The sequence below is a fragment of the Pezoporus flaviventris genome, unplaced genomic scaffold (genome assembly GCF_033815535.1).
Source record: "Pezoporus flaviventris isolate CSIRO_AGI_PZ_B2104156 unplaced genomic scaffold, CSIRO_AGI_Pfla_v1 ptg000015l, whole genome shotgun sequence".
Taxonomy (NCBI): domain Eukaryota; kingdom Metazoa; phylum Chordata; class Aves; order Psittaciformes; family Psittacidae; genus Pezoporus; species Pezoporus flaviventris.
Window position 1 is genome coordinate 31,903,108 of NW_026892563.1, and position 27,287 is coordinate 31,930,394.

The following is a 27,287-nucleotide window of genomic DNA, read 5'->3' on the forward strand; positions in this document are numbered from 1 at the left end:
GCATGCTGCTACAGGCTCCTCAGATACATCACAAGGTAATTTGTGTTAATGAATGTCAGAATTGTAGATGCTCTGCTGCTGAGCATTTTAGACCACATGTAGAGAATTCCAACAACTGGCATGCATTTATCTCCCTTGTCAACTAACAGTGTTATATTCTAAGCTATACTTAATACTTTTTTCTTACATTCATGCATAGGTGTGAACCACACACTGCATTTAATCAGAAATATAGCTAACGGGGAGGGCATCAAATTCTACTCTATGTACCATTTCCTAATATGTTTGACTCAATTAATTTGTCAAGAATAATAATTTGATAAAAATAATCAATATTGTTTGGGCACCTTGTCTACAGAGTAATTGCAAATCAGTAACTGTCCCTTTCTAACACTTCTCTGGTGTGCCATTGAAGGGTTTGCCCACCTTGCTCTATATAAAGAAATCCTTCAATATAGAGGAATTTGTTAACTATTGAGTTTGTAAAGGTGTTTTTCCTCACAGGTTTTAGTCAAAATCTATCTTCTCTGTCAATAACTTTCACTCGGCAGTCTTCAAGGGTTCATGAACTAGCTCTCATGGATACATGAAATGCAATTTTAAAAAATAAGCCTGTGTGCATGAGGCTTGGCTTTACAATACAGCATCTGTACCATCACTGACTAGTTCACTTTGCAGACTTAATCCTCCCCCCCTCCAGCTTGCTGCAAAGGGGTGTAGATATGAGCTTTCCCACTCTCCAGAAGTTCAAATAATGGAGATAATGAAGTATGTATTTAGTAGGCATTCTAAATTACAAAGGGGTTACTAATTAGCAACTCGAGATATCAGTGTAAAAGAACTACAGTAGAGTTGCCCAATACTAAAAGCAGGAAGTTGTTATTTTCCTTTATACCTTAATATATTCTGTAGGAGTGACAAAGAAATTATTTCTAATAGGTTCTCCATAAACACATACTAGAAGATATTTTCTGAAGAATGCTCCCCTTAACTGTGTAGTATATGTTAATGCTGCCATTTCAAATTTGCTCTACATAGTCTGCAAACATCTGTATATCGCAAGTATATGGTCTAGTTCCAGACTGAATGATATTATATTATTTCAATTTTACAGAAGGAGACCACACAAAGGATGATTAAGTGACTTGCCAAAAATTCACACTACAGAACAGCAAACTGAACTGCAATGGTAAGTTCTATAAGTGCTAACTTTATAAAACATGCTGTAAGTGTCCATCATCAAGTGCACCTGAAAAGCCTGAGCATTCATGATGATTGATTGCATTAAACCCTGCCTGCTGTGGTCACAGTGGAGTTCTCTGATTTATATCACTTTAGGACCTGCTCTGAGTTCTAGAAAGTGTTTAGCATCAGCTTATGAACATCATTTTTTCTGGAGAAAAGCATTGTGAAAGTACTTCACAAAATTATTTATCTATTTCTGAATAGTGGAGTGAGGTAAGATTTTCAACTTCATATTTGGAGGAATATGCCAGAAATTTCAGGTCTATGGAATAGAAAAGTCTGGTTTCTGAACTCATTTCATTATGATTTTTCAAAAAGGTAATGCTAATTCAATCGAAATATTCTATTTCAATAATACTGGTAATTTTTTACTATTATTTTTCATGTACATTCTTTGTAAAGGAGATGCTATTGAATTAAAATTATGTTAAAACAAAAGTCTTAATGCCTCCTAATGATGTCAAAAGACAAATATGTTTTTACTGAATTAGAGTTGTCAAAATCAGCACATTTTTATAGAATGTTTTTATTTTGGTGAAATGATGTCTTCTGACAAGAAAATATTCCTTTTGACCAGCTTGGCTTGCTTCACAGTGTACCTACTGTGAAGCCAAGACATTAAGGAGTACTTTCAGACTTTTCTTAGTATTTGACATAGCAAATATAAGTTATTAAATGCTAAGGCAAAGCTAAAGCTTGCTCTGTAGAGGCATTGCCCAATTGATATAATTATTGTGTTTTCAGTGCTGCTAGCTTTGATAGCTTCTGAGACTGCTTCTCAGCCTCTGTTCTTGCTGTCATGCATAACACCAGCAGATGTAGTGTTAGTGCCATAGGCACAGGCCAGATAATCCTGAATTTGGAAAGCAACGAATGTCATGTATTTATTTTACAGCCTAACATAATGTGGCCTGTTTGGGGAGCCAAAAATATGCAATTACATCTTTTCTGTTGATGTCTTACAATAAAGTTGTCAGCCAGATGATAGCAGTGAGGTAAGGGAGGCAGGATGCTGTGCAGAACGTATGTGTGCTGTAGTGACAACCCACAACATAACCTACAGATGCAGCACAAAGAAGCACTAAAAAACTCTACAAATAAAACATGTGAAGTCAGTGATATTAATGCATAATTGAAAAATTAACAATAACTTTATGCATCCTGTCAAGCTTCCAGCAGCATAAAAAAGGCAAAGAATTGCCTGAAGACAAAGAGTGGGAGAATCTTTTTCTATTTAGAGGAATTCCAAGCTGGCACCAGTGGATGTGAATTCAAAAAACTTTGGAGGATGTTTTGAAATACCAAGCTATGTATTTTCTGGCTGAAGGTATTGTCTCATTGAGCCTTGCCACCTTCTCCTTAGTTTCTATCAGCACATTTTTGTCCTTACCAGCACATTTTTGTCCTTTGTCTTCCATATATCATATCAGATATCATTCCTTTCCTGTTTCTCAGCCTTCTTCCCCATCCCCTTCCTATGTTTCCAGTTTTCTCTCACAAGGCCAGTCCCATCACCCCACTGCTCACCTGCTGTTTTGTGTACTTCACATTTAAAAGATTAACCAAAATATCTAAGGTGATTGACCTATACTAAATTGCTCTATTCCTTGTGTCTTACAGATTCATACATAGCTAGTTAAAAAACTCTTAACAGGCTACTTTCAAGTCAAGACCATATTTAAACTGGTGCAGAAATCTTACTTTCGCAGCCCACATCTTGACATCTTGGATCTTCTCTTGGCATTAAGGATAAATTTAAATAACTATTTTTAGGGAATATTTTTGGTTGCTTATACTTCCAATCATAGGTTTGATTCTTGAATTGAATAAAATTGGGTAGCATAGTGATATCACATAAGTGATAGAGAGATAGCTGTTGACTGAATGACATCATGATTCTATACCTTACCTTAACTTAAAATACGTTGAACACTTGATGACAATGTTGACAATGGTAACAACTCATTAACAGTAGCCTTGTTAGTTGCCTCAGGGATATTTTGCAATGGGTGGGAGGGAATTATAAGGCATGGAAAGAAAACTAGTTGAGGAGACAACTGTTCTGAGATGTCTTCTAAGCTCTGAAAAATATGAAGAATTCTCTGAGTTGCATGTATTGGGTCAGATATAAAATTTCTCCTTTTAAAAGCTGTATTTTAATCTCACTAACAGTAGCACAAGATGAATGACAATTAGTAGGCAGGTTGGCTTGTACCAGAGCCCAGAATACAAGCTTTTTTTAAAAAAACAAATAATATGAAGGATAAGATGGTATCAGGCCAATAAAATTATAAAAGAAAACCTAAAATTCAATAGTACAAAACAGCAGTTCTCCATCTTAATGAGATAAAGTCAATGCGCACATGTTGGCACAAACTTGCTACTCCTCTTCTATCAGATTTTATTTTAGGTCTGTAATACAGGAAAGAAAAGTTTTTTTAAACTTATAATTTTGATATTCAAAACTTCTCTAAAAGAAACTAATTTCTTCTTACCTGTATAAATCACAGTGAGGGAAGTGGTAGATTACACATTACAAATAGATGCTAGGGTTCACATGTTATTACAGAACTACTAATCCTAGGCTCCTCTGCTTAATGATATTAACCAAAGCCACTCTCCATCATATTTGAAAAATCATGGGAGTCAGCTGATGTTCCCAGTGGCTGAAAAAAAGTGTAATATAACCCCCATTTTCAAGAAGGGGAAAATGGATGACCCAAAGAACTACAGACCAGTCAGTCTCACCTCAGTGTCTGGCAAAATCTTGGAGCAGATTCTCCTGGAAGGCATGCTAAAGCACATGAAAATCAACAAGATGCTTGGTGACAGCCAGCATGGCTTCACTAAGGGGAAATCCTGCCTGACCAATTTGGTGGCCTTCTATGATGGGGCTACAGAACTGATGGACAGGGGTAGAGCAGTTGATGTCATCTACCTGGACTTGTGTGAAGCATTCAACACCGTCCTGCATGACATCCTTGTCTGTAAATTTGATAGATGGACCACTCGGTGGATAAAGAACTGGCTGGATGGCCACATGCAAAAAGTTGTGGTCAATGGCTCAATGTCCAGCTGGAGATCAGTAACGAGTGGTGTCCCCCAGGGATCGGTGTTGGGACCAGTCTTGTTCAACATCTTTGTCAGTGACATGGACAGTGGGATTGAGTGCACCCTCCACAACTTTGCTGATGACACCAAGCTGTGTGGTTCGGTTGATACGCTGGAGGGAAGGAATGCCATCCAGAGGGACCTCGACATGCTTGTGAGGTGGGCTGATGCCAACCTCATGAAGTTTAACCATGCCAAGTGCAAGGTCCTACACCTGGGTCGGAGCAATCCCAGGCACAGCTACAGGTTGGGCAGAGAAGAGATTCAGAGCAGCCCTGCAGAGAAGGACTTGGGGGTGCTGGTCAATGAGAAAATGAACATGAGACGGCTTCGGTGTGCACTTGCAGCCCAGAAAGCCAACCGTATCCTGGGCTGCATGAAAAGGAGCGTGACCAGCAGGTCGAAGGAGGTGATCCTGCCCCTCTACTCTGCTCTCGTGAGACCTCACCTGGAGTATTGTGTGCAGTTCTGGTGTCCTCAACATAAAAAGGACATAGAACTGTTGGAATAAGTCCAGAGGAGGGCCCTGAGGATGCTCAGGGGACTGGAGGACCTCCCGTATGAAGACAGGCTGAGAAAGTTGGGGCTGTTCAGCCTGGAGAAGAGAATGCTGCTTGGAGACCTTATAGCAGCCTTCCTTTATCTGAAGGGGTGCTATAAAGACACTGGGGAGGGACTGTAGTGATAGGACAAGGGGTAGCGGGTTCAAACTTAAACAGTTTAGATTGGATATAAGGAAGAAGTTCTTTATGGTGAAGGTGGTGAGGCATTGGAATGGGTTGCCCAAGGAAATTGTGAATGCTCCATCCCTGGTGGTGTTGAAGGCCAGTTTGGACAGAGCCTTGGGTGACATGGTCTAGTGTGAGGTGTCCCTGCCCATGGCAGGAGGGTTGGAACTAGATGATCTTACAGTCCTTTCCAGCCCTAACTATTCTATGATTCTATATCATCTGGACTTGGCAATGGTTAAGAACAAAGTAATATTCTCTTCCTCATTCATTACCATATGGATAATAACCACATATTAGATTAAGTTATAAGCAATATGCTCAAACTTGCCAGGTATACAAAAAAGCATAGAAAAGCTTTTTGAATGTAAATAAGGTGTAAAAGAAAGGTCTGTTTAACAAAAAAATTACTTTATTCATAAGTTCTGACATTTTCTGTTGAAAGAAAGAAAAACCAACCTCCTGCTCATAAAATGAAAAAAGAAAAAAATATGAAGAAGGCTTGATATCTGATCAAGGAAAATAAGGCAGGAGCAGATGTCCTTCTTTATCATTTATAATATCTTATTCCTTATTTTTCATCTTAGGGCAGTACTGAAGGATATTGCACTCTGGAAAATTTTGTTAGCTCATGGTAAGTACTGGACCTGCAGATTCACTGGTATTGCTTTGGATTTATGTCTTAGTGTTTTTCTCAAATGAGTCCAGATTGATGTAGTAGTTTGTATCTCATTTTCTCTACTTACTATGCAAATTATTATTAAATCTCCTAAAACAGAGGAGGGAGAAAGACCTGAGAGCTGCGCATGGCCATAGCTTCTTGATAAACTATTCACTTGGTATGTAAGCTTTTAGGACATTCATCTCACTTTGTCTGCAGTTTTCAATATCATGGTATGGTGCCAAGGGATAAAAAAAACCCACCAAAATGTGAGACTTTAAACAACAGAAAAAGACCGCCCACAATTGGAAAGTTCTGGGAAACAGTTGAAATACTTTAGCTGGTGGTGATATTTAAAAGGGTGTTCAGTTATCTTTTAGACTCTTATTTTGTGTCCATTAGTTACAGCAACAGTGTTTTCATGATCTGGACCCTGTATTGTCACTCTCCATCAGACTCTTTAAACTACAAACTGCTAGAGTTTGTAAGAATTAAAAAATCAAAAGATTCTCTAAATGGAGTAGTGTGTTAGATTATTTGTGGTGGCTTGGCAGGTGGCAGCAAATTAGCTATTGATGGGGGATTTAAAGACTTAAGTTTTCTGTGGGGCAGATGAGAAACAAGGCTAAGAAGATCTACCATGTTTGAAGAAGATTATTGCATTATTTAAGACTTTTCTGGTATTGCTGTAAAAAAAATATATTTGACAAGGACTCACTGGCTGTAGTGATATTTTAACTGGAAAGGAACACCATAACATGTCTTTCATAGAAAATACACATCAAGCTTTGGCATCTGTCATTTCTGTATGCAATATTTATATTGCATGTGTCATTATAGCATCTATGTACTGTTCAAGAATTGAAATACAACTTATTTCTAAACCAGGAACATTCTGACAACACAGAGCATCAGTTTACCATCTCAACAAAGCCAGATGACAAAACAAAGTTATTGGAATCTATATAATCAAGTCCATGCATCATAATGAAAATCCTTAAAATGGATTTTATAGATATTAAGAACTTGTGTAGTGGTAGAAGTCCGGTATAATGTACTTGCTTGCTGCTTCTTCTGAAGAGTTAAAACAGAATTTAAAAATGGAAATGTTTTGAGATTTATAAATACTCTCAGCTAACAAGCAAACAGTATTATATCTTGCATTTCTCCTGTGCTTCCTGGATTTTACTATGCATCTCCCAGTTTTCATCCAACCCCATCTCTCTGATATGCTCACTGGTATTCTCAGTGGCCAGAAATTTATAAGGAGCTATACTGCAAACCACATAACTTAGTTTCAAAACTTTACATGTGCATTTTCTGAACTAAGAGTTGTGATAGCACTGAACCCTGAAAGACCGCGTTTGTTTTTGGAATGACGTGCTTAGGGTACAAAAGTTGACTATCATTAATTTTTAGGACTATTTTGAAAGGAATGATTGATGGCAAGCTCAACATCAGCCAGAAAATATTATGTATGCCAAGTTCAGCAATATCCCACATGGATGTCTGGTTTTTTGCTCCAAGGTCACACTGGTAGCCAGTCTGCTCCAGATGATGGACAGAGTCAAGCTACCAAACCATAACAGTATCAGACAAAAGTCTGAAGCCAGCCTGAAAAGGGCAAAGATTTTCTCTAGAAGATACATATTGTTGTTAAGAGGCCAATATTATCACCCAAGGAGTTCCAATAATAAAAAGTTTATAGAGTTAGGTGGGTTGAGAGCAGGAAAATCTTTTGCATGTCTTAAGAATGTGAGGACTCTGACAGGGTTCTGGAAAGCCAAGGTGCAGAGAAGACCTGGCTAATCTTCTAGGACAACCTCCACAAACCACAAGCATGGTTGATTCCTTAGTGCATGTGTAGAAGGCAACCTGCATTGAAGAATAGGCACCTCCTGATTGAATTCCTATACAGAAAGGAAGTACATAGAAGGTGCAAGAAGGGAGAGGCTACCCAGGAGAATTATAGGCACATTGTTTCAATGTGCATGGACAAGATTACAAAAAACAGAGCTCAGGTGAAGTTGAAACAGAGGGACATGATGGGTAATAGGAGTACTTCTGTAAATAGCAAGCAAGAAGTGCTTCTAGAAGCAAAAACGGTAAGAAAAGCACAGCTTAATGAGGCAATTGATCAATTCTCAGGGCCTTGAGTGCACCAATGAGCTCTGACTAGCCTCACTTGTGACACCCCACCTACACTGCTCACGGGCTCAGGAGACCAGTCTTGCTCTGAGCCGTGTCACACGTAGATGTCTGTCTTCAGTCCTGTTCTCTGCTGTCTTGAGTTGCTGACTGTACAGATCTCAGACCTATGCTGTGAGTAGTTTTTTCCTGGTTCTGGCCCTGTCTCTTGACTGGTTCATGGACATATTAGAGGCTGCTCCTGACTCATTTCCTGCTATTCCTGAGTTGGTGTCCAGGATGGTCCCTGGATGTGACTTGTTACCTTCATTTTCTTGAGTCTGTTGGCAGAACTTGCCACTGCTACCAACTTGGATGTGCTCAGGTACAGTGAGATTTTATGGATTCACCCTGGGCAAATTGTGACTGTCCAATGTATTTACCTTATGTGATGAGATCATGGGCTGTGTAGGTGAGGGGAGAGTAGTGGATGCTTTGACAAGTTAAATATTCATTTTACTACAAACCTGTTCTGTAACAAATGTTCTGCTTCACTTACACTTTTTTTGTGGCTATGTACAGTGTATACAAGCAGATAAAGATGGAAAATCACTGGTTAATTTTAATTCTTATAGGTATCTCAACTAAAAAAATTATAATTGGATTACAGTAGATGAACATGAGTGTTGATTGATAGTAGATATATGCAAGAGTATGCCTTCCCTCTTTAAATTAAGCTGTTCTAGTAAAAGTTTAATGGACTAGGTGATTCTGTTCTTTTTCATTTGTTTCTTGGGGAAAGAAAGTTTCTTACTGATGGTGTGAAAGTATAGAGAAGACACTAGTAAAAAAGTTGGAGGTTATTAGCAAAATCCTCAACTCTGTTTTTCACTGCACTCTGAAGGAAGACCTTGAGGTATTGCCAGGGATAAGAGTGCAACAAATAATATGATGGCCAGACTTATTTGCACTGTAATTTCTAACGTAATTCTAGACAGCTGTATTATGGTAAATTAAAAACACGAGCAGTATATTTTGCATTTGTCATCACTGAAGCTTAAGTTAGCACACTTCTCTGGTGACAATAAGTAACCTTAACTTGTTTGTTTAGGTCCCTATAAGAAACAGGTTAGTGTCACAAACCTCTCCTTCTGTGTGCATTAGGGTTTGTTTTCTTTGATGTAGTTTGGGTTTTGGAACCTTTTATGAAACTTCTGAACTTCTAGCTATTGCTATTGCTATTGCAGGGTTTCCTTTCCCTCATCCCCCAATCTGAATTTTCTCTCAGCAGCTGTGGATACAGATTATCATCTTGTCATTTGATATGTTAATATTCTCTAATGTATCAGACCAAATGTAAAAATAAGTGTGGTACTTGGGTTCTCCAGTACACTGAAAGTACTTCCATTTGCATCTCAGCTGTTTACTTTATTGTAGCCAAGAGCAGTGCCAATAGCCTGCTGTTTAGGTGTTACTGATGTAGCCCGGTATTTATTGTCAAATTGTTTGTGTGGGGTATGGGCTGTAGATGTTTAACTGAACTTGCATTTCAAGCTATTATATAGAGAAGGCAAACTCTTCAGTGAGTGTAGAAAACTACAGCTATGTTACACTAGCTAAAGGCCTTCTCTTGATCCTCAGAATAGCATGTATGTACTGGAAGCATCAAACTAAAGGCATTCAGGCCCTATAGCTTGTGCCTTAGAGTTAGCTCACAAGCATGTCTGGAATCCTGTTTGTGCCATGAGGATAAAAATAAATTTTTCAAAGGGATGCTGATAGGAAGCTCCACGTAATTCTTGAGATGATGGTTTTTATATGACTGTTTTTTACTGATCCCTAACTTTAGGTTATCCCTTATTCCTGTGGCTGTTTCCCTTTGAGAACAGCTTACCAATGCGGTTAAGACAGTGGTTGGTTGGTTTTTCAGCAGAATGTTTTCCACCTACGTGCTGCCTGACTGTGCACACAAGTGGCTGTGTGGAACCAACTGTGTATTTGTTATTCACTGTCCAGATGTGGGCAGGTCCAGAAAACCAAGTTTTCTGCTAGCCTAGTTTGCATTTGCTCTGTCTTCCATATTTCAAGTGATTATTTGCAGTTTTTAACTTCTGGAAACATTGTCCTCTGATGATTACTGTGATATCAAACTCAGGGATATCTAAGGAGAAGAAAAAAAAGCCTTCTAAGGAGTTTTCTAAGGAGTTTGTTATAAATACTCTGAAAGTCTGGTGTTTGCCTTGTGAACTCCTCACTGCTCTCCCAGAGTTCTCCCTTTAATTTCAAAACACCAAACTTCTAAATAGAATGCTTTCAAAAATAGATTTCTTTTAAAAACAGCATGGGGTAAGGAGGAAAGGAAAGATAGATTGCTTCTTAAGACCTCTGTAACAGAAAGGCAGACTTATCTCTTATCATATGGTATCTTGAGAAAATAATCTGGGGAGCTATTCTGTGAGAATAGAAAGCCTGCGTTAGCACCTCAGGGCTGGCTTGCTTTGACTACCACACAGATGGGAGAAAGATCTGGAATTTGAAACTTGCACTATCTGAACTACGTGGTCTCTAATACCTGTTAGGTTCTGAGATACTTTACTCTTCCTGAGCTTCCATAGTTAATGGCAGAGACCCCCATGCTGACTTATTAGAGCTTTTATCTCATTTAAGAACTAAGGTGGTTGTAAGAAAATTAAGAGTTTTCTACATACTCTGGCATCCTTCTTCTTAAGATTGTCCCTGCCTGCCTACATGAGTTAGCAGCTGTATGAGAATCTAGGAGAGAAATTAAGGAACATGTTTGCATTAGCGCAGGTAGGAGTAATTTGATACCAAACCCAGATTCAAGCTGGGAAACTGCTTATTTTCAAACAATCACAAATGACTTGCTGAAAGAATTTTTGAAAAAGGAATAGAGAAGCCCTAAAAATCCCCAAAGAAACAGACAAAAAAACACACATGCTCAAAAATCCTAGCTAGTCACATTTGCTGAGCCACAGTGCTTTTAATGAAGGAGTTTTATGATTTGGTGGTCATCATAAGAAGGGGCTTGACTTGATGACCCAAAAAATCACTTTGCTCCAAGCCTTAAATGACCTCATACACTGTTTTTAGAAAAAGATCATGAAGCTATCCTTTAGAAGGGTGTTTCTTGTGGAATGGAAAAGGTATTTTGAAAGAGCATGGGATAAATCAGGTCTCAGTCCACCTATATTTATTTCACTGCTGCAGGTTACTTCAGCATAGGTTTAATTAATAATTAGGATTGTATCATCCTAATATCAGCTGAGGAAGGCTCACATTTCTGTTAACTCACTTTGGTTCAGCCACTACCGGCTACTCCACAAAGGAATATGAACTGATGATAATATTATGGAGGTAGCAACACGACTGAAGGTCAATCATTGTTGAAAAAGTCTCTTGAAAAGTCCATAGGGGCTTTTATTCATTTCACTGCTATTACACTTTTACCAGTGACCCTTTGCTTTCCCCATTACAGTACACTCTTACCTTGTAGCTTATACAGAACACTAAAAAATACAGTATTTTATTAATGAGGTTTTTTTATTGACTTGGTTTGGTGCCATGCTGGGAGTTGTAACTTGCTAAAAACTCTCTTCCTAGATCATAATAGGGGAAGATTTAGTCTCACTATGTCCTGGTGGTCCACGCTTTCTAGTCCGCTTGGTTTTTTTTTCCCCCTCTCTTTCTCTCTCCTCAAGGCAATCTAATAGCTGATACATCATGATGTGTAAAAAACGAATTATTAGTTGCATTAAGACTTGCAGTATAAATAGCACAATATAAAATGAAGATAACCCTACAGAGAAATTAATATTCCCAAGCCTCCTAATTATTCTAACTGTGAAGATATCTCCTTCAGCAGCTTCCACTGGCTTGCAAAGGTCATGGGGGAATTAGCTAGTGTTATTTTTAAAAGTCAGCAAGTATAACCTCCATTTACATAACCATAAATTACATCATCGGCATTCTGACCACTGCCTATACAGGAACATTTTCCAACCTGGATTATGTAATAGCTGGCAGTAAAAGAAACTTCAAATCTAAAAGGGTCAGAGGAGCTTAAAAGCTATTGCTACTTACTTAACACACAAAAAGCTCTCCCTCTGTTGGAGACTTGCATCTGGAATCCCAATTTGACTTTTTAAAATTATTTAACTTCATTTTTATATAAATAAATGCCACAGTAAATCTCTACAGAATATGTCACCACCTGGAATTTCGGCGACTTAAGTAGATGATTTCAAAGATTTCTAGTGAAAGTTGATTTTTTTTTTTTTTCCTCTTCTGAGTTCTTCTCTGAGAGATTGATATTTTCTAATTGGGTTTAGCATTTTATTGTCAAGCATTCTTTGTTCTGCTGTTGGTGATTTGCAAATGTCTCATGGTTTGTCTGCTCACATGATGACCTATAAAAATACCTATAAGTTATTCTTTGAACGTAACATGAAATCCCAACAAAAGATCTTTTAAACTGAGTTTCATTTTTTTAAGAATTTTATGTCTTACTTTTCTTAGTCTGATTTAAAGAAAAGAATTTATTTGCAGAAAACAAACAAGTCCTATTATATTTAAAGCCATTGTGCTGATTGTCTGACTTCCTTTTCAGTGTTTTGAATCTTTTTGTTCATAATATACTTAAGGTGCACAGTCTGTTTTAATATTTCTGTTGCTTACAGTTCACTAAACAGAAAATAAGCTTGTAAGGTTTTCCTTCTTTTGACAGCTTCACAGGGTTCAATTGCATACAACCATATCTTGAAGTACACAGTAAAAGTTAGACAGTCTAGCATCCCTACTTAGTAAATTCTAATAGTGAAATAAATCAGCAATGCAAATATGGACTGTGTATTAAACACAAGATAAAACTGTGAGCAACTTAGGGATACTTAGGAAATTCTTAGGGTAGACCTCTAGGCTAACTCATCATTCAGAATCATTCTAGCCTTTCACTTGTGCGAAGATACATGTGTCCCTCTGCACACTCAGAAAAACAGACAGAAAAAAAAAAAACCTGAACGTATAAATGCTTTCAGGTTTTGTTGGCTTTTTTTTTTTTTTAATTTTTCTATATCCACCATAACTTTAACTGACATTCAGTGTCAATTATGTACATAAAGTGAAAGAATCTGGCTTTCTCTGATGCTGTAGAAAGCAGCAGCTGAGTATCACCAGTCTTTCAATTGGGCAATGACTTTGTGTGTTATGTCCTCCTACTGATCCCTAGTTCTTCCCTGCCACCTGAGAATTTTCTGCAGTGCTCCGTGCTTTTATCCACTATAGTGCTAAAGCATAACATGTTTCACAAAGAAGGTCTAAAAGTTTTACTCACACAGTTTAACATTGTGGTAATGCAGCCACGTTCGGCTAGTAAAAGCTGGGAAAAGTGTTATTCTTTCTGAAATTAACTGGAAAGTCAGAAATTGAAAACAATAAGCAGGCAGAAGAGAAACCTGAGTAAGTTGCTGAAAGTACATGTATGTTCTTCTCCTGAATACATTTCAAAATGAAAAGCTGGATACCACATGTGTCTTTGGAGTGTGGGGCATATATGCAAAAGAGTTGCTGTAGGTCTGGATCAGAAGTGTATTCTGGAAAGTGATATTTCAAAGCTTATTAATAAGGTAATAGAGAATAAAATAGAGAAATTGGTTTGAATCTTATCAGTCTGAGGGGGGTAAAACTGAAACTAGGCGCCATACTTCCCTGAAACATGCATTAACATGAGGTAAATAGGTAAGGCTTATCTGCCATCACACACAAATAAAAAAGGGAGGAGAAAAAAGTAATTATTTTATTACTTGTATATCCTGGTAATGGGGGAAGAGGTGCTCTGAGCAGACTAGTCAATGCAGTTGTTCAGAAGAGTAAGACGATGGCTCTTGAGTGGGTTGTTTTGGGGTTTTATGCTGGTGGTGATGGGTTTTGTTTGGGTTTTGAGGTAGGGCCTTTTCTTGCTGTTGTTTTTTTGGCTTGTAGTTTTGGTTGGTTTTTTCCTGGTTTGGGATGTGAAAAACACTATTCTGTATCTGTTTTGTTCAATAAACATGAACCAGGATTTGATCCTTGGTGTCCAGTCATTCTGGGTTATGGTAGCCCTTGCTTAGAGTGAGCTTTAGCCTGTATTTATGCTGTCACTTGATTCTGAGTCTCCTCTCAGCTTCAAGTAATACCTGATAGCCTTAAAACATTCTTTACTGTGAGGGTGGTGAGACACTGGAATAGGTTGCCCAGAGAAGGTGTAGATGCCCCCAGGCTAGGTTTGATGGGGTTTTTAGCAACGATCTAGTTGAAGTTGTGCCTGCCTGTTGCTGGGGGTCTGGACTATATGATCTTTGAGGTCCCTTATAACCCAAACCATTCTATGATTCTATAATTTGTACTGTGATATAAAGCATAAACCCCCCATGATTAAGCACATTACCTCAAATACCCAATATATTTCAGTGAGATGCAAAAATTCAACGCATATTCCAAATTGCAAGAGCTCAGTGCAGCACTCGAAAAGGAATTTTTACTTTTTAATATAGACAAATGTCTTGGAATGATCTTCAAGTGAAAAATTCTTTCTTAGAAGACCACTGCCTTGCTGGTAAACTGATTTGAAACATTTTGTTTGTCTTAAATCAGAAGCTACAAATATCTGTATGTCAACAAGGTGAAAACACAACTGGTGATTCTGACCTATTAATGTGTCAGCTGGCTGAGGCACTTAGGGCTGTAGATACGGAAAGACATAGGTGGAGTTTCCTAGCGGTGTTCCCTCTGTAGAACTTATAAGAAATAAGGGAATGCTTACTGTTATGTTGGTGGGGGTTTTGGGGTGTTTTTGTTTGTTTTCCTTGACCTTCCTTCTTAGAAGTCTGTGAAAGCAAGGTAACTGACTTATGGAGAGACATTTTGCTTCTCTTTCTTTAGTAAGCTTCTGCATGACAATGTGATGTTGGACAAACCAATAAAGTTTATTGTGATAAACTTCATATGAAGTGATTGGTCAAACCACCTTATACAATGTCTCATGTCCATTACATCCATGATACAGAAGCTCAACTGTTAATCGCCTTCTGAAAAAGCATTCTTTTATCTGCTGTATTCATTCAGTATTTACTCACTTTAACTGCATAATGCAATAGTTACAGAAATAGTCTTCAAAATACACAAATTTGGATCAATTTTACTGCATTGTAAGCAAGGATAGAATTTCCAGCTAAAGCTGACAAATAATTCCTTGGATGACCTTTGTTCCTACACACGCAAACAGCTTCCTCTTTTATAATAGTTTCTTTATTTTTAATTGTGTTTACCCAGAGTGATTTGATAAATGCTTTGTGAATATACTTCAGTTTCTGTGATTGATTCTTAATCTGGTTCTTGTAATTTGCTTTACATATGCTATAAATGAGCATACAACAACTATCTGCTGTCTGATTGCATCATATTGTCTAAAATCAGGTCTCCTGTGAGTATACTCATAATCTGTCATTTGAAATGCATGCTGCGTAAATTTTCCTTTTCTCAATATTCGGACAAAACTTTGTTTTGTAGAATACATCAGTTATTTTTATATTTTATTTGCTAGAATGTTAATGAATATACATATACACACATTAATATATCAACATTCTTGTCATGGTTAGAGTGGCTTGAGAAAAGATAACAGCGAAAGCTGTAAGAAAATAACCTGAAACTTCTAAATTAATAAATTCCCAGTTTATCAAGATCACATTCTTCTTGCTTTTTTGTTTCCTATGGCTTTCTTCTTTTGATTAAACTAGAAGCATTCAAGCAAGCTAATATCCCATGTAACTTGAAGGATATATCATTACTAATAAATGCTACACCAAGTCCCTTATTTTTATGTAGCAGACACAGAAGAATGTAGAAATTCAGCTGCAGTTGTCTGGATAAACTTATCAGCTATTTATCAGTTCAGCACAGACATTCCTACTGAAGCCCACTAAAATAGGAAATGGCATAGATGATGCACCCTCTATACTATAGGAGTGGACAAGTTAGCTTTCCCTGTGAATGGAGAAAATAACTCCTCAATTGTTTACCTCTTACACTATGAGCAGACACAGCTTATTTAGATTCTACTCTAGATGCGTGGCAGAAAGAAGCAGGACTTTATTAAGATAGAATTTAGACTTCAGGAAAAGTCAAGTTTCCTTGATTTATTTCTCTTTTTGGTGAATGACCTTCCATGTTGTCCAAAGGGGAGCATGAGTTCCTCGCTCCTACTACAAAACATACTGTAGAAACTAGACTTTCTGGTTGAGACTGAACAGATAGTAATGCTTGAGGCAATAAAGATTTCTGAAACAGGATTATGAGAGCTAACTGCCACATGCAGCTGGACCATGTGTTTGCCTGCGTCAGATGCTGAACTTTTATTGTGTCCATAATGCACTCAACTGAATGTTATCCAAGAACTGATTTTGGTCATTTATGAATGTCTGTTGCTCATGCTTTGTCAGGTGTGCAATGAATAACATGCTTTGTGCTACTCTTAGCTTGTGCTAATCATGCACGGGAAGCCTCAGACATTTGGTTGAAAATGAAGTTCTGTGTTGTTTTTTTTTTTTTGTTGTTGCTTTGCTTGTGTGTTTGTTTTATGTATGGGTTTTGATGGGGATTTTTTTTGGGGGGGAATAGGTTGTTGTTTTTAAGGGGGGGTTGAGGTGGGAGGGGGCAGGAGCAGGAGGTGTGAAAGGAGAGTTCTTAGCTAGAAGGTAAACTGGGAGGATTTGTCTGCCCAAATAGGAACGTGAGATTTGCGGTAGGTACAATGTGGAAGTTTTCTAATATTCTTTATCGAAATACTCATTCCCTCCCATCCCCCTTCATTGCTCAGATGTTATAGGCACTTAGAGTTTCAACCAAGCATTTGCCGAAGGATGGTTTGGGGCAATTTAAATGTTGTGAATTTCTAAAATGCTGGTGTTTACAAGCCACATTCTGCTTTATGATTTGGTATCCCAGAGTAGTTCTTACAAGTAAAGTGTAAAATCAGAGGTAGTTTATGTCCCACATGACACATAAATTATTTCAGAACTTTAGGAATCATAACTAATCATAACAAGGTGTATTTTTCCTCTGGAAAATTTCCATGCAGTATATATTTCATTCTAGAATGTATATTACAATGCTGCCTGCTGCGTACCTTCTGATATAACGAGTCAAGCCTTTAGTTAAAAGTTCTTACCTTTTCTTCATTACCTTGTTTCAAAATATGAATGTAGAAAATATACCGAATGTGCATAAAAGGAATCAAGCATAAATATACCAATTTATGAATTTTCCCTGGAGTAAGTTTTGGTTTTGGGTTTTTTGTTTGCTTGTATTTTGGTTTTATTTTTTACTTTTTTTTTAAGTTGTGCTGCCTTTTCCCTTCATATAATTTTTATAACAGAACATTTTTCTGAGTGACAAGGCAAATATATTTCTCTAATTCCCTGTTTAAACACATTACAGTTTTGAGACATCATAGAATAGTTTGGGTTGGAAGGCACCTTAAAGCTCATCCAGCTCCAATCCCCTGCCATGGGCAGGGACATCTTCCCCTAGAGCAGGTTGCTCAAAAGCCCATCCAACCTGGCCTGGAACACTGCCAGGGATGGGGCAGTCACAGCTTCTCTGGGCGCCCTGTGCCAGTGCCTCAGCACCCTCACAGGGAAGGATTTTTTTCTAGTATATAATGTAAATCTCCCCTCTGTCAGGTTAAAGCCACCCCTCCTTGTCCTGTCCCTACAGGCCCTTTCAAAAACCTCTCTCCATGTTTCTTGTAGCCCCTTTAGGTTCTGGGAGCTGCTCTAAGGTCTCCCCTTAAGGAACCTTCTCTTCTCCAGGCTGAACAAGTCTAGCTCTCTCATCCTGTCTTCATAAAAGCGCTCCAGCCCTCACAACATGTTTTTGGTCCTCCTCTGGACTTGCTCTAACGAGTCCATCTCCTTCTTGTGCTGGGGGCCCCAGAGCTGAAAACAGTACTGCAGGTGGGTTCTCACAAGAGCAGAGTAGAGGGGCAGAATGTGTTTTGTGTTCACTCAAGTTAGGAAAACTACCATAAGAGCATTTTGGAACCAGATCTTTTTGGCCTGACAGTTGTTGATGACTGTAGCAAACTGCTAATTTTTAAGCACAAGTAGAAACAAAAGTAAAGGCCATACTTGCATCTTAAGGCAAATGTTCTGTACTAGAGCTATAGTAAAACACACTTATTAAAGGGAAAACACTTTGCATATTTGAAAGTAAATCTTGCTGCTGCATCTAGAGTGGTCAAACGTGTGGTTACGAAAAAATAGTAGGAATATAAACAAAGTCACAATGCATAAATGGAGTGTTGGGACCTTTATGAAATCAGTTCTTTATGTGGTCCAATAACCAAGGACTCTGTATTCCCAGAGCTATTCTGTCATATCATTTTAATATGCAAGACACATGAGCTCATTAGTAGAGCTCAAAACTCTATCAAATTACCTTTAGTAAACAACCTCAGAAAGATTCTTCATGTCTCACACTTTGAAGGCGCATCAGAAGGGGAGGGGGGAAGAGCGCAAAGGTCTCAAAAGCTTTAGTTTTAATTAGTCCAAAGAGCAACCTTCCTGTTGAAATGTTATTGGCTATCATGGCAATCTTATTAAATAAATTACTTTATTTCCCATGACAAGGCTCTGATAAAGCAGCATATTAAGTATTTGTTGCCCACCACAACTAGTTGTGTTGTGGCTAAACTGTAGAGGGAATAAAATAAGTCACACTTGAACTTCACGCATTCAGATAGCTATAAGACTTCTTAAAAAGATTTTAAAGCACAGCTGTTCACAATAGAAATTCCTGATTTTTATTGATCTTTATAAAAAACCTTTCCCTTTAATGCATTATGAGATGGTATACAAGGCATCGTATGAGACCTTAAAATCATATACGTAAATATACTTTTCCTCTAGAGCAGTTTGTATGAGATAATATGCATTGAATTTGGGCAAGTTTTTGATGGCACTGGGTTTCGTTTATGTTATTCTTCTAGAGAAGCCCCAATGTTTTAGGAGATTACCCAAATGATTGACACACATTTCTCTTTCAACAGATGCCTTTTTATTTGGCTCCATAACACTTTGAATAATTCATACATTTAAGATAAATTCTAAGCAAATATTGTTGGAAAATTCCCCTCTTCCAGCTGAAATTATGATGTGTGTGCCTGCATTGTATAGTAAGTGTATAGGAAAATCAACTTTCTGACCGGAGCCTGTACACTTTTATATAATGAAGACACTAAGGTGCACTGTAGCCTTACCAAGTTGGAATTGTATTTCTTACAGTACTTCTCATATTTTTTTTCATTCAGTTGAATGTGCAATCAGACAAAAACCCCTAAACAAACAAACCAACAAACCCCAAAAAAAAAGCACCTGCTGGTACTTGGCAGTTCTTTTTTATCAGTGCTGGAGCTGCAGGGATTCTGGGTTGTAATGAACTTCTATAGGCTCAATACCAAGGTTGTCTCAAGTTGGATTCCTCAACATAGGATCGCCCCAAAACAATTACATAATTTCTCTATACCTTTCCTCCTGTCAGTGAACTAGTGTGTGAAAATCTAGACATGCTTTATCTGTGCAAAGCATCAGCAAAGTTTTGTATCTTAACCCTCCAGTTCCATTCAGCCTCCAATGGAGGGTCCAGGGGAGGAAGATGATTGCAACTTGCCCCCTGCTGTCCATCTGACAGCATGACTTCTCCCACAAGGCCGAGTGATTTCTACAGTGATTTCCTACGGTATCAACTTCCTGTAGGAAGGTCTGAGCTTTTCCTGAGGAATGTCAATCAACAGATTTTTCTTTTCCTCTTTCATTGTCTTGTTTGCTCTCTTCCTCAAAGCCTGTAATCTTGGAGTTACATTTGTTGCAATTGACATTCATTTTAATCAAGCAAGAAAGGCTTCATAGTCCTTCAATAATTTAAGCTGCAGTGCATGGTATCTAGTTGGGATGCTGAGATAATTATTCATCTCTATATATTTGATTAGGGAGAGAGTTTAGAAAGGCAGCAGGAATATGGAAAGGTAATCTGAGGATTTTAATCCTTTTCTGCAGTTATCTGCTGTCCCTGGTAAGTGTGAACAGGTTACAGAATTCAGTTAGTAGAATAGTAACAGACCCAAGACTTTTAAGTCTGTGTTTGCTTCTGTGCTTACTGTAGGACTGTCTCAGCCTGTATTCTCTGATCTTTACCATTCCTTGAAGCTGAAAAAGACTGCTGAAAGGTTTCCAGGCACTTCTGTACTATTTTAAGAGCAGCTTCTTATTGTCCTTATTCATTCATTGAAATAATGTTTATTCACTTCAAATTTTACCTGCTCCTCCTTCTTCTCTGGCTTCTCTTTAAGTATAAAGCTAATGATGATCCTTTCCTAGCTCGTTATTGCCCTTTAACTTCTGGGTTTTGTTAATTTTAATTATTTTCATTGAGACACATATTTTAAAAAAAAGAGAATGCTAAAATGCAAATAGAACCTGAGAATTTGTTGCTAATGTTAACTAATGTTAGATGTCTGGGAAGATCCCTTAGTTATAAGAATAGTATTAGTCTGAGAACTTGGCAGGAGAAGAAAGAGATGAAAATGGGAGTGGATTATACAGATGCAAGGAAAGCTATGGAATGACAGCAACTACAAAGGTATATAGTACTAAGCAGCTAATGACATGGGTTGGTTACAGTTTAGGAGGGAAGAGAGGCAGGGACAGCTTTGCAGCAGTTAGAGGAAACTTGAAACTAACAATTAGATTGTCCACCAAGGAAAGGAAATCTGTGCTTTACATGGCCAGATAGTTATGCCTGTTGTAGTAGGCATTTGTCTGATGGAACGTGCCTTCAGATTAGTTCATTTCCCATTGTAGGGTGTCACACTTTAGAACAAAACCAAAGGCATGTTTCTAAAGGATATTATAAAAAACTTACAAATTCACTACCTTTTAACAATAGGGTTCAGTCCTTGCATTGTTCTATTCCTGTTTTGTGATGCACTTCCACCTCAGTGATCTGCCTCGTTTTGGAACTTGTAGATTCAGGATTTCCCTCCTCCTATTTTAATTCTGTATTGCCCTACCATCCTGCATAAGCCTTGCTCTCATAGGTTTACCTCCATGAAATAAAACTCTTCTGAGCCTCTCTTTTGCTATTTGGAAATCTGTCAGCTTTGTATCTTGACCACTAAACTGTCTAGGCTATGAAGTCTTTTTAAATGTCAAGAAATCCTTCTGGTTCAGTTTTTCAGGGAATTAATGTTGATAGTGGGCAGTGATTTGAAGCCTTCTAGTAGCAGTAGAACGCTTGCTATTTCTCTACATCTATTTAAACACAGTATTTTAAGGGTCAGAGCATGTTAGCAAGCTAGATGACCTTTTAATTACCACTTCACCTCCAGAAGCAGCATAATGTCACAAGCATGTGATAACCCTGGTTTGCTTGCTTGCTTGTTTGTTTTAAAAGGATATTTCAAATAGGCAAATCAAGAGGTTTATAGTATCTTCAGTGTCGCTTGAATATAAGGATATTAAGTATTCCTAGATCATTTGAGAGTCTGTACTCTGTGTCTATTAAAGAAGCTCCATTCTGGGGGGAGGTAAAGGAAAAAAGTAGCAGATTGAAAGTAATTGTAACACACAGGACTCTTTAGCAATTTTATTTGCAATCTATTGGTGACTAAAGCAGCAAACCACCTCAGACTGTAGTGCAGCCAAAGAGGGAAGAGAGAAATAAACCAGCTAACTGAAATATTCCTGCTAATTCCTTCTTTTATATGTCATCTTCCTTGTTCTGCAAGTATATAATAATATTAAGAAAGAAAACTTAGAGTGCTGAAGATGTCAGGATTTGTTATATAAAAATGTTTCCATCCAAGGTAATAGGTTAGAAAAGTTTGGTAAAAGAAAGGCTTTTCAGTCAAATCTATCACAAGGCTACAACGTGCGCATTTTATTAGGTAACAGAACAAGGACGAACAAAGTAAAGCAGACTGAAACCCTGATTCTTTTCAGATTCAGGTCTAAAATGTCTTTTTAGCAGATCAAAGCCTCACTGTTGGATTAAGCCTTTAATTCCTGCAGTCCAATTCTCCTTAGATCTTAGAGATCACAGGTAGTTGATTACAAAACAACAGATACCTTCACTGCACTTCTTCCATACTGAGCCACAGCACTTACTGATTTAAAAGTTACCTTAATACTGCTGCATTTTCACATATAATGGATGTTGGAAGAGGTCTGCTAAAGTTTGCTAACTTGATGCTATTCAACTTTCTGGGAGACAGGCAGGTACCCGTACAGACTTTTAACATTAATACAATGATAATTTCCAACAAACTGGGTATAGTTTCTTAAGCTGTAATGTTATGCTCTTAACTTTAAAACAAGGCTTATGCCTCTTAAGACTTTGAATATGTGCTACTGTGCTGTCAACTGCTTGAGGGAATTCAGGCTCCTACCCTGCAGTGTGTTGCTGCTGTTGGGAGGACATTGAAGATTCCTGGCTTTTGTGCCGATATGTTTGATTTCTTCTTTAAACCTCTCCATAATAAGTATATGTTCTTGTTGTACAAACAAACACACATATCCAGAAGCTTGTTTGGTGTTTGTCTCGTTTTGTTTCTATTAACCTATCTGTGTGCATATTGACAAGGAGGGGAAGCAAAGCTCTTCTATAGACTGATAGTGTTTTATAAATGCTTGAACTGGTGAATGATGAGTGTTTAGTATTTAACTGTTTCATAGTAACGCTGCATTGGTGTATTCAGGGATCCTTGCCACTCTGGCCAGTGAGATTTTAATGGCTTGAGTGTCAGGTAATTTTTATCTTTTCTGCTCATTCTGATGATCATCTTTTTGATGAAAGATGGCACAACACTTTCCTTTGTAGTGGACTTGGATAAATATTCTTTCTTCCTTCTCCTGCCCTTAATCCAGTCCTTATAGTCTTTCCTCACTAGCATCTCAGAGATTCAATATGATGGTGGGAAGTTAGGTCATATCTGTGACAGACGAACGAGTGATTAGGAATGCCCTAAGCAAGTGAGCAACAGAGCTGGAGCTTTGAGGAGACAACTCCTCTTCCACAGCCCTTTAACATACTTGGAAGGAGGGACAGGTTGGGGCCCCACAGGTTTGTAGGGAACTGTGAAAGGCTGGGGGTTGATGACAGTCCTTTACTAGCTAAAACAATTAAAGAATGACAATTTACACTGAATAAGTTACAGCTCTGTCGTGGTTTAAACCCAGTCAGGTAACTCGTTCGCTCACTTCCCCCCCGCCTTTCTTGCCCTCCCCCTGCTCCTGGAGGGACGGAGAGGAGAATCGAAAAGAATGCAACTCCCATGGGTTGAGATAAAAACAGTTTAGTAACTAAGGTATAACACAAATCACTACTGCTACCACCAGTGATAATAATGATAAAGGAAATAACAAGGGAAGAGAATACAACACCTCAGCACCAGCCGACTGATAACTTGCCCCCCCTCAGCCCGACCAAGCACCGACCGATACCTCCTCCAACCCTGCAGTCTCCCAGCCCTTCCGGCTAACTCCCAGTTACATCCTGGGCATGACGTGCTGTGGTATGGAATAGCTCTTTGGTCAGTTTGGGTCAGGTGTCCTGTCTCTGCTTCCTCCTGGCTTCCCCTCCTCCCTGGCAGAGCATGAGGCTCACAAAGTCCTTGGCCAAACCAAAACATCCTTGTTATCCGCTCTGTTCCCGAGCTGAAAGTCAAAACACTGCACTGCACCAGCTACCAAGAAGGAGAAAAATGACTGCTACTGCTGAACCCAGGACAAGCTCGTATTTCCCAAATTGGTTATGTTAATAGAGTAGCAGCCTAATTAAAACATTTCCTCCACCTTGCTCTTATTCCTGCATGTTTGGGACGGGTCTTCTGGGAACCACATGTGGGAAGCTTGCTTGGAAACACTTCTGTGATTATCTGGTGATTTGATTGTAATGACATTATTAAAACTTTGGCTTATGAAAAGGCTGAATTGTGACTTGAATGGCTTCCAGTTCTGCAGTTTTAGAATGTTTCAGGTATATTGAAATTCTCAGTTGCGCTTCGCTTGTTTCCCTTTTATTTTTCCTTTGTTACTGCATTTTGTGCTTGAAGATGACTTACTCTGTTCCTAATCCTGACCTGTGTAGTTTCTAAATGTAGTTAATGACACATTTCTGGTAGAATTTACAAATTAATGAAAGTTAGAAGGAAGAACTTGTGGGGTTAGGGAGATCTCATGTTATGGCTATTAGCATATAGATGCAAGTAAACCAAGCACCTATTTACTCTGGAACAGTTAAATTTTGTTGCCAAGTCAGCAAAATCACAAATCCTTATCATGTGCAAACTGAGATGATCTGGCAAATACTTGCTGTCTTTGGTTTTCACACTCATCAATTTTAAATACTTGAAGTAAGGCTAGGTTTTACTTTTACTGTTTTCTTAAATGTAGATGTTTATAAAAGGGTGGAACTCCCCCTTCTTCATTTCTCAGAAATATGATAGCTTTTCTTATATTAGAAGACAAGAGAGGAGAGTCTGCTCTGATGCAAGAGATGAGGGGTGCTTATCCCTAATTTCTCCCCTGGGTCACATAAACTGCCCTGACTTGCTTATCTTCTTCCAGAGTAGCTGGTCTTTCTGTTGTTTTCTGTCTGACATTTTCATTGTTGTAAGACAAAAGGATAATGCACACAAATGTATATGTACATGTAGCTGTACTCTTCTGTTCCCAAGTCTTTGCCTTGAGATTTTTCTAAACCTTAATTCAATTATCTGAATTTTTGTCTTCATCAGGTTTTCAAAAGCTGTGTAGGAAAATATAGAACAAGATTTAACTGCATCCTAGACTTCTCTTAAAGGGAAGAATTACCTTATTAGCTGCAGTAATAGAAATAAACCTGAGTGAGGTGACTAGTGCTAAGTCAACTTCAGCATGACCTTTTTTCCTTTTCATGGGAATGAAAACAAATTGCAACCATAGGAATAAAACTATACCATAAACTTGAAATGTGCCACTTTCAGAAAGATTGTATGATATACAGTTAGGAAACCAGTCTGGATGGACATTTGCTTGGTAATAGTGCAGTGTCACACTAAAAATGACAAAAACAGTGGATTGTCTGGGTAGATCTGAACTTCATGAGAGGTATACAGACTAAGGGCGGGAGGGAATATAAGCACAGGCATATGCATTCACAGACACACAGAAGTAGGTAATTATCTGTTCATTGCCACTATTCTCTAAAGAACTTCAAGTTGCAGGTGGTTGGTATCTGACACATCTTCAGTTGCTACCCTTTCCATATCAGGAACATTCTCTTGGGGAAAAAAGCATGAAAAGAAAGTATTTTTCAGTTAAACTTATGCTAGGAAAGAATATCAGTTGTATGTAATGTAGGACATCTGTGTTCCTCTCCCTTGTTGCTTCCTTTTTCATTTGTTTTCAGTAAATGAGAACAAGCTCTATCAACGATGTCTTACATTTTGAAGGTAATCCCTTTGGAAAGGAAAGAATGATAGATGCTTTCTTGGGAGACAGAGTTTTAAAAGCTTTTTTTCTGTCCTATTTTCAGGCACAGTCTATTTTAAAGGGTAAGATCAGCATTTTATCTTTCACCATTTGGCAAATACTGAGCTTCATCTTTTGTCCTCTGATTCCCAACTGGTCTCAAGGTGAGTAACTCACTTTTTTGTTTGTGCGTGCTCCAGCATAATGATGTTTTCTTTGCATAGGTCTGAGAACAAAGACATTGTCCTTTTTACTGGAGGTGGGGTTGCAAAATTCCTCAGGTTAAATCCATTGTCCACATGTTTAACTGTGTGTTACGACAGCAGAATGAAAAGCCATGCCTTTGCTATTGCAAGCTAGCCAGTACAGATAATAGCTTTAGCAGTTTGCTAGATGCCTGTTTGTAATAGCTTGAGCAGTCTTGTCACATCTTAATTTCTGTAACCAGTACTACTGTGTACAATATATCTACTTATTCTTCAGTTGCAGTGATGTAGGTAGATGTAACTTTTAGGTAGGACCAAGAAATAATAATTTCCACAGCAACCACACCCCAAAGAAGTGATACATTTCTCACAAAACCAGCATCCTAGAAAATCTCTCCAACATTCTGTTCAAAAGCCAGATTGCCTCAAAATAGGGATGCTGTAATTCAAAGTGGCACTCTAATAATTCAGTTTGCTTCTAACATGTTCTGTCTTCAGTCTCTCTTCTGTGATGCATCAAAGTATGCTGTCTCCACATGTGGAGTTTCAGCCTGAAGCCATCACTCAAAATAAAGTTTTGCCATAGAATTTGGTTGTTGTAACAGAAAGGAAATAGAAGAACTGTGCAAGAACACTATTTTGAAAATTAACAGTTGCATTTCAGACAGTTGCTTTGTTGATATAAAGCTGTTGGAAGTTTACAGATTTCTCTAAGGAAAAATATCATACTGAAACTTTAGTGATTAAAAATAAAGAACATCCCCCCAAAAAGATCCCCCTCTGTAATTCTAAATCCCAATCCAATCTTTCAGTCGTAGGGGAATGAGTTTCACCTTTTTTTGTGCATCCTTCTGCTTTCTTACACCAGTGCACACACGCATTGGGTAAACTGATAGTATAAAAGAACATGGAGCCAGTACAAGCTCAGTACTATTTTGCTTGTTGCTGAATTAAGCCTTCAACTTTTAAATGAACAAATTAACTTGATGTAGCAATCCTTCTCCTTTTGGTTGGCATTTCTGCTCTGCCTATCAATTAAATGCTTTTTGGTCTGACATCTTCAAACAAAATTTCACAATCTTCTGGAGAGGCCAAAAAGTGGTTCTTAACTCACTGCTGCAGAATTTAAATGCATTTCAATGAACTGCTCATGATGTGATCCATTTTAAGGATGGGTGAAGAAAGATCTTTGTATTTAAATAATGCAGATGAATATACCCCAACAATATTCTAGTTCTTTGGTGGTTCTTTTAGCTTGTTGTCATAGGAAACGTACTTTGCAGGAAGTTTTTCTTGCTGTTTTAATCTATTATTTGGCAGATGGAGTACAAAATATTGGGTTTTTTCAATATGTGGGTGTCCTGGGTTCAGCTGAACCCAGGACAGTGGGCAAGTAGCTCCATTGACGTTATGAACTCCTTAGTTATGCTCCATTTAAAATAAGGAGCTCAGATCTGGTATTCATTCTCTTATTCAGCACTATGGAAATGTAGCATATTTTCCTGTATTCTTTTCAACTTGGTTGCAAAGGTCTTCTACACAGTGTGACCTAATGCCACAAATAAACTGATTTTATTAAATGTAGCTTTATTCCTCAGGAGTAAGATGCCCAAAACTTTTAGCATGCAGTCTTGAACACCTCACT

The 27,287-nt window shown here is 38.1% G+C and overlaps 1 long non-coding RNA gene across 1 annotated transcript in view; it reads left to right on the forward strand.

The window, feature by feature from the left end:
• The first annotated feature begins 1,085 nt into the window (after positions 1-1,085).
• LOC133269176 (uncharacterized) overlaps positions 1,086-27,287 on the forward strand; it is a 71,825-nt gene continuing 45,623 nt past the window's right edge. The window contains exons 1-2 of the long non-coding RNA XR_009743355.1: positions 1,086-1,189; positions 2,422-2,572. This is a non-coding gene — a long non-coding RNA (uncharacterized LOC133269176). The remainder of the gene's footprint in view (positions 1,190-2,421; positions 2,573-27,287) is intronic.